An 8745-nucleotide genomic window follows, 5' to 3' on the forward strand; every position below is an offset into this window, starting at 1 on the left:
CCATGTCACATGTGATTAGGCAGATAATCAACCAAGGGTAGCAATAATCACAATATGACATGACTAGGTCACAAAGACCCAAAAACCACATGATTTTCAAAAACCACACCACCTACACATGCTAGTTAGGGATTTTGAAAAACATCTATCCTATATCACACTAATGCACACACTAGCATATAAAGGGCCTTAGATGCACTTACAATGCATGTATGTAAATACATACCTTTGCCTTGAGCCCACAATATCACCACTGAGATAATACATGGCATGACAACATCATGTTGATCTCACTTGTCAAATAATCATACCATATATGAAATCAATTTTCATCCAAAGGACTACAAATAATACTAGATAAATTTGTTAGTCCACAATGGTGCAAAATAGAAACTGAGCTCCCCCTAAATAAGTACCACAAGTAATTTGAATGACTTTCAACAAGCACTTTATTCTTTTAAGAATTTGGGAGTCAATTTTCTATTTTGACCAACACAAAGTAATTTGCCATATTTAAATTTCGTTGAGACATACTCACAACCCACTTAGGTTTGATAGATCACAAGCTTCTGAGCAAATTAAGGATATATGAAATCATATGGATCAAACCTCAATTGCATCCCAATTAGTGCTCTGGTTCCTACCATACCAGACACGTCCGGTAGACATACTGGACACGTCCGGCATGTGAAGAACATAAACACTTTTCCTTTCTACCCTGGCCATACCAGACATGTCTGGTAGGCGCAGGACAGAAACAATTGAAGCGCTGCTTGTGATTTTTCGTTTTAGCTCTAGTACTTCTTGTATGCCTGCATCTGAATAAATGCATTGCTCTACTAGAGAGCCATTAAAAGCATCACATGGCAAATATGATAATGGTTAAATAAAACTAATTAGTCACTTCCAATTATTTCACAAATATGCTTATTTGTGAGCCATTGAGCACTAAACACAAAGTGGCTATCCTATAAGATCTTTAGGTACTTGTTACCAATGGTAGAGATAAAGTAAACGATATGGTCATTGATTTATCTTCGGGTCAACCATATATGAGATTATAAAAAGAATTGATTGATAGACTAAGTGAATATTTTCAATTTGCTTGCTCAACCACCCCGAAGCTTTTATCTCACCACCAAGTACCTACATTATCAACCTAAGAACATTTTGGTATCCAACTCTTGTTGGGTCCTTTTGGGTTAGTCAACAAGTGCTTAGGCACCCAAATGGCCTTAGTACTAGTTTGTGGTGAACACATCACCTTGCTAGTGCTAATTCTATTTGTGGTCTTCCTAAGCATATTATCATAAACAAATGTGTTCGGCTTAGGGATGTTACCATTTGGGCAATTATAGCTTAGATGCCCCTTTCTTTTACAAGCATAGCATATGCGACCTTTGTTTGCTTTATGCTTGTTTTGCTTGTATGGACATCTATCAACCTTGTGGCCCATCTCATTGCATCCATAGCATCTTCTTGTTGCAACTTGGGCTACCTTTCTTGACTCTTGATATATTGGGCATTTCTTGGTAGGATGCCTCAATTTCTTGCTCATGAGATAAGCGCTTTGTCCATCACTCTTCACTTGCTTGGCCTCCTTGATTGAAGCCTTTTGAGTGGCGGCTTCAACCTTGTTGGCCCAATTCTTATGTGGACACGTAGCCCACTCATGTCCATACAATCCACAACCATAGCACATACTTTTTCCATGTTTCTTGCTCTTGGTTGTGTTGGCCTTGCTTGAAATGTGATTCCTTTGTTGGGTTTTGAAGGAAGCAAGGTTTGAACCCTTCTCAAGCTTCTTCACCATGTTGTCACGGTTATCTTGAGAAGGTTGTGCTTTCTCCTTACCCTTCAATCGAATCACATCTTTCTTTAATCTTTTCACCTTTTCTTTGAGCTCTATGTTTTCTATAAATTTTTGCTCAATCAAAGATTGGCTTGCTTGAAAAGCACACTCATTAGCACAAGAAATATTCAATTGAGATTGTGTACAAGTGAGTGTGTGAGTAGGAGGTTGAGATGATTTTACCGTTGTAATCACAACCTCATGAGCCACCTCAAGCATGATGCTTGATTCTACTAATTCTTCATGAGAGCACTTGAGATGAACATAGTTTGCTTGTAGCACATTATATTTGCTTGAGAGTTCATCTAATTTTGCCTTGAGCTCAAAGTTTTCCTTCTCTAGTTGTGAAACACTAGAAGAGGAGTTAGTAACTAAAGCATGCTCAATTGATAATTTTTCATACCTCTCATTTATGGCCTTTAGCTCTTGCAATTTGGAGATGAAAAACTTTTCTTGATTTTGAAGTGATTGCTCTTGTTTCTCATTTTCTTCCTCTAGCTCATCATTCTTCTCAACTAGCTTCATGAGAATGAGCTTATCTTTGTTGCTTAGATGATCAAGAGTGTAGCTATCTTCAATTTCAATATCACTCTCTTCTTGATCATCTACTCGTGCTATCTCCTTGGCTTGATCTTTCTTGCTAGCCTTCTTCTTGCTTTTCTTGGCCATGAGACACAAGTGATGAGTATCATGAGATACTGAGGTTGACTCATCACTTGGTCGCCACCGGGCTTAAGCCTCATCATCACAGACTGCCTGCTGTCTGGCTGCCTCAGCCATACCGGACACGTTTGGTAGGGATACCGAACACATCCGGTATGTGCTTGCAGACAGCGCAGTCGCCTCGGCTTGCACCTCTTGCTCCGGCTCGATGCTCTTGAGGTCTTGTGAGGCTTCTTCGCCGCATGAAGACATAATGGACATATTTTCCATTGACTCGACCTCAAGTGCATCATCGCATTTGGATTTTCCATATACCTCAACAAGTTTGGTCCAAATGAGATGAGCACTCTCAGGAGGTGGTTGTCCATTGAATATTGCCTCATCTTGAACCTCTGCACTCAATGTACTCAAAATGATATTAATAGCTTGAGCATTGAGTTGCACACATATTTCTTCCTCTTTTGATAAATTCTTATAGTTGCTCCAATCAACTATAGAAAGAGGTATGCTTGCAAACACAATATGCTCAATAAGAGGACTAATATCTCTAAAAGCATTGAGTACATGAATTGACCAAGGTAGAAAGTTTGAACCATCATTTTGGAGAAGCATCGGCTCCAACTCGATAGGTGTCGACATCCTTTTCTCACGGCGGTGAAGCTTTAGGTGAGAACCTCGCTCCGATACCAATTGAAAGGATCTAGGATGTCGCCTAGAGGGGGGTGAATAGGCGTTTCTGAAAAATCAAAACCTTTAAAAGCGGAAACGATTAGTAATAGGAGTTTCCACAATGGAAACTCCAAATCAAAGTTATACAACCCCTCACAAGTTAGCCACAAAGTATATAAAAGATACTAGATAAACCTAGGGAGCCAAACAACGGCAACCAAAGAGTTGAATCAAAATGCACTAGTCAGTTAATGTCGGAAGTCCCGATAGTTTGGGTCAGAACTTCCGACGTGTCAGAAGTCCCGACGTTTGGGTCAGAACTTCCGACGTGTCAGAAGTCCTGACAGTTTGGGTCAGAACTTCCAACGCAAACTGTCAGCACTTCCGACCCCTACGGGAAATGAACTACAAGTGCTAAAATGAACTTTGTGATGCCGATAACTTACAAACCCACTTCCTAGTGGTAAGGTAAGGTGTTGGGTCACTCTCTTGATGTTGATAAGCCACCACTCCGTAGATCGAGGCCCAAACCCTAAGAAATAGCTAGAGAGAGGAAGATAACCAAATACATGTAAATTCGAGCAAATCACAACAACAACAAGCACGCAGGAGACAAGAATTTATCCCGAGGTTCGGCAGCCCCACAAAGGAGCTCCTACGTCCTCGTTGTTGAGGTGACCACTTTGGTCGGAGTCTCTTCCATCTCCTTGCCTCACTCAAGGATACCACAAAGGTCACTTGAGTTTCTTCACTAGAAAACAAGGGTAATACAAACTTCCCAAGGCTCTTCCACAAGATGGAAGCTCTTGGGCGACGCCTCGCCGGCTAGGGGAAAATTCCCAAGAGTAACAAATGCAAATCAAACCGGCTTGACGAAGAAATCAAGTGCTCAAGCTTGCTCAAAGTGTTTTTCTCACTCAATCCACTCTCCAATCACTCAAATCCTTTGGGAATTGAAGTTGGAGGCAAAGGAGAGAAGAGTGGCGAGCCTAGAATGCTTGGGGGCTGTTTTGGCCGAGTGTTTGTTGCAATGAAATGAGTGGGCAACGGTTAGAATGGAGGAGACGGGTATATATACTCCAAGGTAAAATCTAACCGTTCAGATCTACGTCGGGAGTTCCGACGCAGATCTCGGGACTTCCGATGTATGAAGAAAACACTGTTCATGCGAGGTCAAAGTCCACTCGAGACAGCCAACGTCGGAACTTCCGACGAACGTCGGGACTTCCGACGGTCGGAACTTCCGACGAACGTCGGGACTTCCGACGGGCACAGTCAGCAGGTTAGTAGAACCATCGATGCCGGGACTCCCGGCTTGGGTCGGGACTTCCGACGTCCACAATCATCGCACAGGCAGTGACTGGGAGTCAGCACTTCCGGCAAGAGTCATGACTTCCGACTGTTGGGAGTTCCGGCTTACGTCGGGACTTCCGACACTGACAGTCACAGAAAATTATTCTTTGTGCTCGTGAAGTGCTAGAGTGTCTCTCTTTTGATTTAATTATTATGCTTGAGCACTCTATCTTCCTCAGACCACCTAAACTTGCATCCCTCTTAATAGTACGGCATACCTATTAACTCAAGATCAAAAGAAAAACGAAATTAAACCTTTTGAGTTGATCTTCTTTAAATTGATACCGTGTCTTTCAATCTTCATCAAGTGAGGGTGCCAACATGTCAATATTGATCTTTTCACTTGAGCATAGCCATCTTGAGCATGTGACTTGATTCCATTCATCAAATATGAATAACTCCAAATGCATCAAGTCACTTTAATCAACTTGTCCAATATAGATTTGATCCTTCACATCAATATGACCATCTTAGCTTGATTAGTACCTCAACTAAATGCAAGTACTTTCTTCTTCACCCTAGCTAGGTTCTTCGGCCGCCAAGCCGTCACTTGCCCTTCACCCTTGCTTAGTACCTCGAAGCCTTTCCTTGCTATCTTCACCATCTCAAGCCATTAAGTCACATCTTGTGTTGAATCATTTATTCATATGTATTATTATCTTTTTCATTTCAATTTAGCAAGCTTCAAATATGAGACCAATCCATATGCAATCCCTTATGTCTCATTAATTAATTCTTACAAGCTTGCTTTCACATAGAACATGGAAATCCCACAATAAATAAGCCTTTGCATGAATTCTATTTGCATTGTTGTCTTGTGCTTGAACTAGATTGTTTACACAATAACACATCATTTTGACTTTCATTAAGTACCTGTGAGATAACCAATTACCTGTCCACACTTAGCAAACAGGTTAGTTCTTTAATCATGTTGTCATTCAATCATCCAAAACCCACTAAAGGGCTAGATGCACTTTCACCGGGACTAACGGTTCACCCTTTAGTCCCGGTTGGTAACCCCAACCGGGACTAAAGGTTCCTTTTCTTTTTATTTTTTTTGTTTAATTTGTTTTCAGTTCAGTTACACGTATTTGTTTAATATATAATATGTTTTTATGTACGTATTCTACGCTGCTAATATAAATACACGCATGCGTATAATTACATCTAATTCTCATCTTGAGCATTATTATATTTGAATAAAGTACGAAACTATATATATTATAGATATATATATATATATATATATATGTATATATACAACACTTTCATAATCTTGTTCTCGAAAATAACGATATCAATAAACATTTAATTTACATCATTTATTCCTTAAGATCAAAGTAGAACTCGCCGTTGGGATTTAGCACTTTTTCTAGAAGATATCCTGCTATTGACTCTTGAACTGCTTTCAGATGGTCTTTTTGTATGACCCTTCATTTCAACCATTCAGTCTTGCATTTGAAATAAAAGGAAAAGTATTAATACACACATATATATATTCATTTAAAAATAAATAAAAATTGATATATACGTACTCTGAGGACATCTTTAGGAGTTCTTCTTATGTGCGCAGTGATAAATTCACAAACGTAGTATCCACATAAGTTATTACCTGGTTCCTGCCGCAAATACCACAGTACGAGAAGAAGATTATTCTCATCATCTCACACGTAAATTGAAGTACGATATAGTAATTAAACACGTGGGGAAGTGTATATAGTACAACTTACTGGTATTTCAACTACATTAAGTGGTGCCTTGCAATCCTTACGATGTTGCCGAATAAACTCTTTCCAAACCCTGTGCGACCAATAATGTACGATCGTTAATAAATTATGGCAAAGTCTATTCAATAATAGTTGTGCGCGAGAGATCGAAATTACCCCTGGATAATGTCTATCATATCTTGGTATAGTGCCCGTTCTTTTCTCAACGAGTCAAAGATTAGTAACCGACTTGAGTTTAACTCAATGACAATGAGTATCCAGTGAAAACTGCATTGGTTTATACACACACGTACATGCATATAAGTTGTATTGATATTACATAAAATGTGTAGACTATATTATTGTTAACACTTACTCAAAGTTGTACGGGAAAAGTATTGTTGTCTTGTCGTGCTGCTTCACGAAGAACATCATGATATTCTCCTGTGCTTCAGATACCCATCGCTCCTTGACAATAATACCGGTTTTGAATACGATATAAGGATCAATGAAGCCAACACTGGTGTCTTGTATTCTTTGGAGCACTGACATCTGAAATCTGTATATAAATATAAGTTACATATGAGGATAATTATATACACGTACGCATGGAAGTGAGTTTATTAAATAAAAGTAAGAATCACTTACAAACAAAAGGAGCTAATGATTGATTTGTCCAGAGCGTCCATGTGGTATAGTTGATGCAATTCTTTGAAACTAATATGTAAGATGTCATCGCCACGGAAGTAATGATGGTCTCTAAATCTAACAAAGATCCACTGCTCACCCCTGCCACATGCCTGCATGTACCACTTGTTGAGCAAGTATATTTGCGTACCCAATTCATTCAGAGCCGCAGGGTTGTACAGACTTTTGCCATATTTATAAGTCTTCCAGGTATCAACTTCCAGGTTCTGGATTGGAGCTTTGCCCGTCAATTGATCCAAGGTTAAACCAGTATCTTGAAAAAAAGCATTAAGGGCTTGAACCGACACTTCTCCAGAGTTGTCTGGTCGATAGACTTCTATGTTGGAACCATATTGATTAGCAACAACAAGATTTTGCATTGGTTGCTTCTGTTGTCCGAGCTATGGAACATCCTTCCCTGATGCTCTTTTCCTTTTCTTATCTGCATAATTAAGTACATATGTATACATATAGAATCTATCTCTAGATATAATATATATAGAGAGATAGAATATATAATTACTAAATCCAATTAAATAAATCTAACATGAAATTAGATAAACTAGTAAGATAATACGTTTTAATCTAACATATATCAAAAACTATAATAAAAACTATCTAAATAAAATACTAATTAAATTTTAATACATTTAAATCTAATATATCAAAAACTATCTAAAAATAACTAAAAAACTAACAATAAATTATATGTACTTATTTTAATCTAACATACAGCCGAGACTTTTTAAAAAAAAATCTAAAAAAAGCCGATCGAGAGCAGCAGATCATATTGAGTTCGATCGACGGAGGCCGTACGGCGTGGGCGCGCGGGAAGCGTCGGCGACGGATGGTGGGGTCGGGTGCGGCGGCGGAGACGGGATGCGACGATGCAGGCCTGGAGAATGGCGCGGCCGGGCGGGGGTAGACGACGACGGCGGCGCGGCAGAGACGAGCTCGACGACGGCGGATGGCGCGGCCAGGTGGGCGGCTGAGCGACGGAGGCGAGATCGAAGATGAACAGAACAGACGTTCGATATATATAGCCTGCGACCCTTTAGTCCCGGCTGGTAACACCAGCCGGGACTGCAGGGCATTTAGTCCCGGCTGGTAATACCAACCGGGACTAAAGGTCCAACCCTTTAGTCCCGGTTGGTCTTACCAGCCGGGACTAAATGTCCTTTAGTCCCGGCTCGTGTTGCCAGCCGGGACTAAAGGTATTTTTTGGCGGGCACCTAAATTGCCGCCCACCCTTTAGTCCCGGTTCTTGGTCTGGGCCGGGACTCAAGCCGTGAAAAATTTGCCAACCCGCCAGCGTAATTGGAAAGGCCTGGGATTTTGTTTTTGTTTAATACTAGGTTAATCAATTAATTCCATAGCAACTTCAATACTTTGCAATATTTATTTTAAAAAATACTATTGATTAACTAATTATTTATTGTAAATAGGAAAATTTTGTAACCTAAAGTTTTTAATTTCTTTTATGAATATAGAATATAAATGTTACTAATACTAAGTATTTTGTTAATGCAAAAATATATTTCTAACTTAAAATTAATAAAACTAATATTATTCGATAGGAAATTTATTATCACATTATTGTAACGTCAATGTTTCAATTTTTTCTCGGTTTTTGACCAAAATTGACAGGAATTTTTTGTTGAACCTATAAAAATAGAGAAAATATAGTATTTTTTGTTCTACAGCTTTCTCAAATGAAAAAATGGCCTATATAAGGATTGTATATATTGATGAGCTTAACAAACTCGGTATTCAAAACTTTTCAATTTGAGACAATCTAGGGTCCCGAAAACTAGT

The sequence above is a fragment of the Miscanthus floridulus genome, chromosome 12 (assembly GCF_019320115.1).
Source record: "Miscanthus floridulus cultivar M001 chromosome 12, ASM1932011v1, whole genome shotgun sequence".
Classification (NCBI taxonomy): domain Eukaryota; kingdom Viridiplantae; phylum Streptophyta; class Magnoliopsida; order Poales; family Poaceae; genus Miscanthus; species Miscanthus floridulus.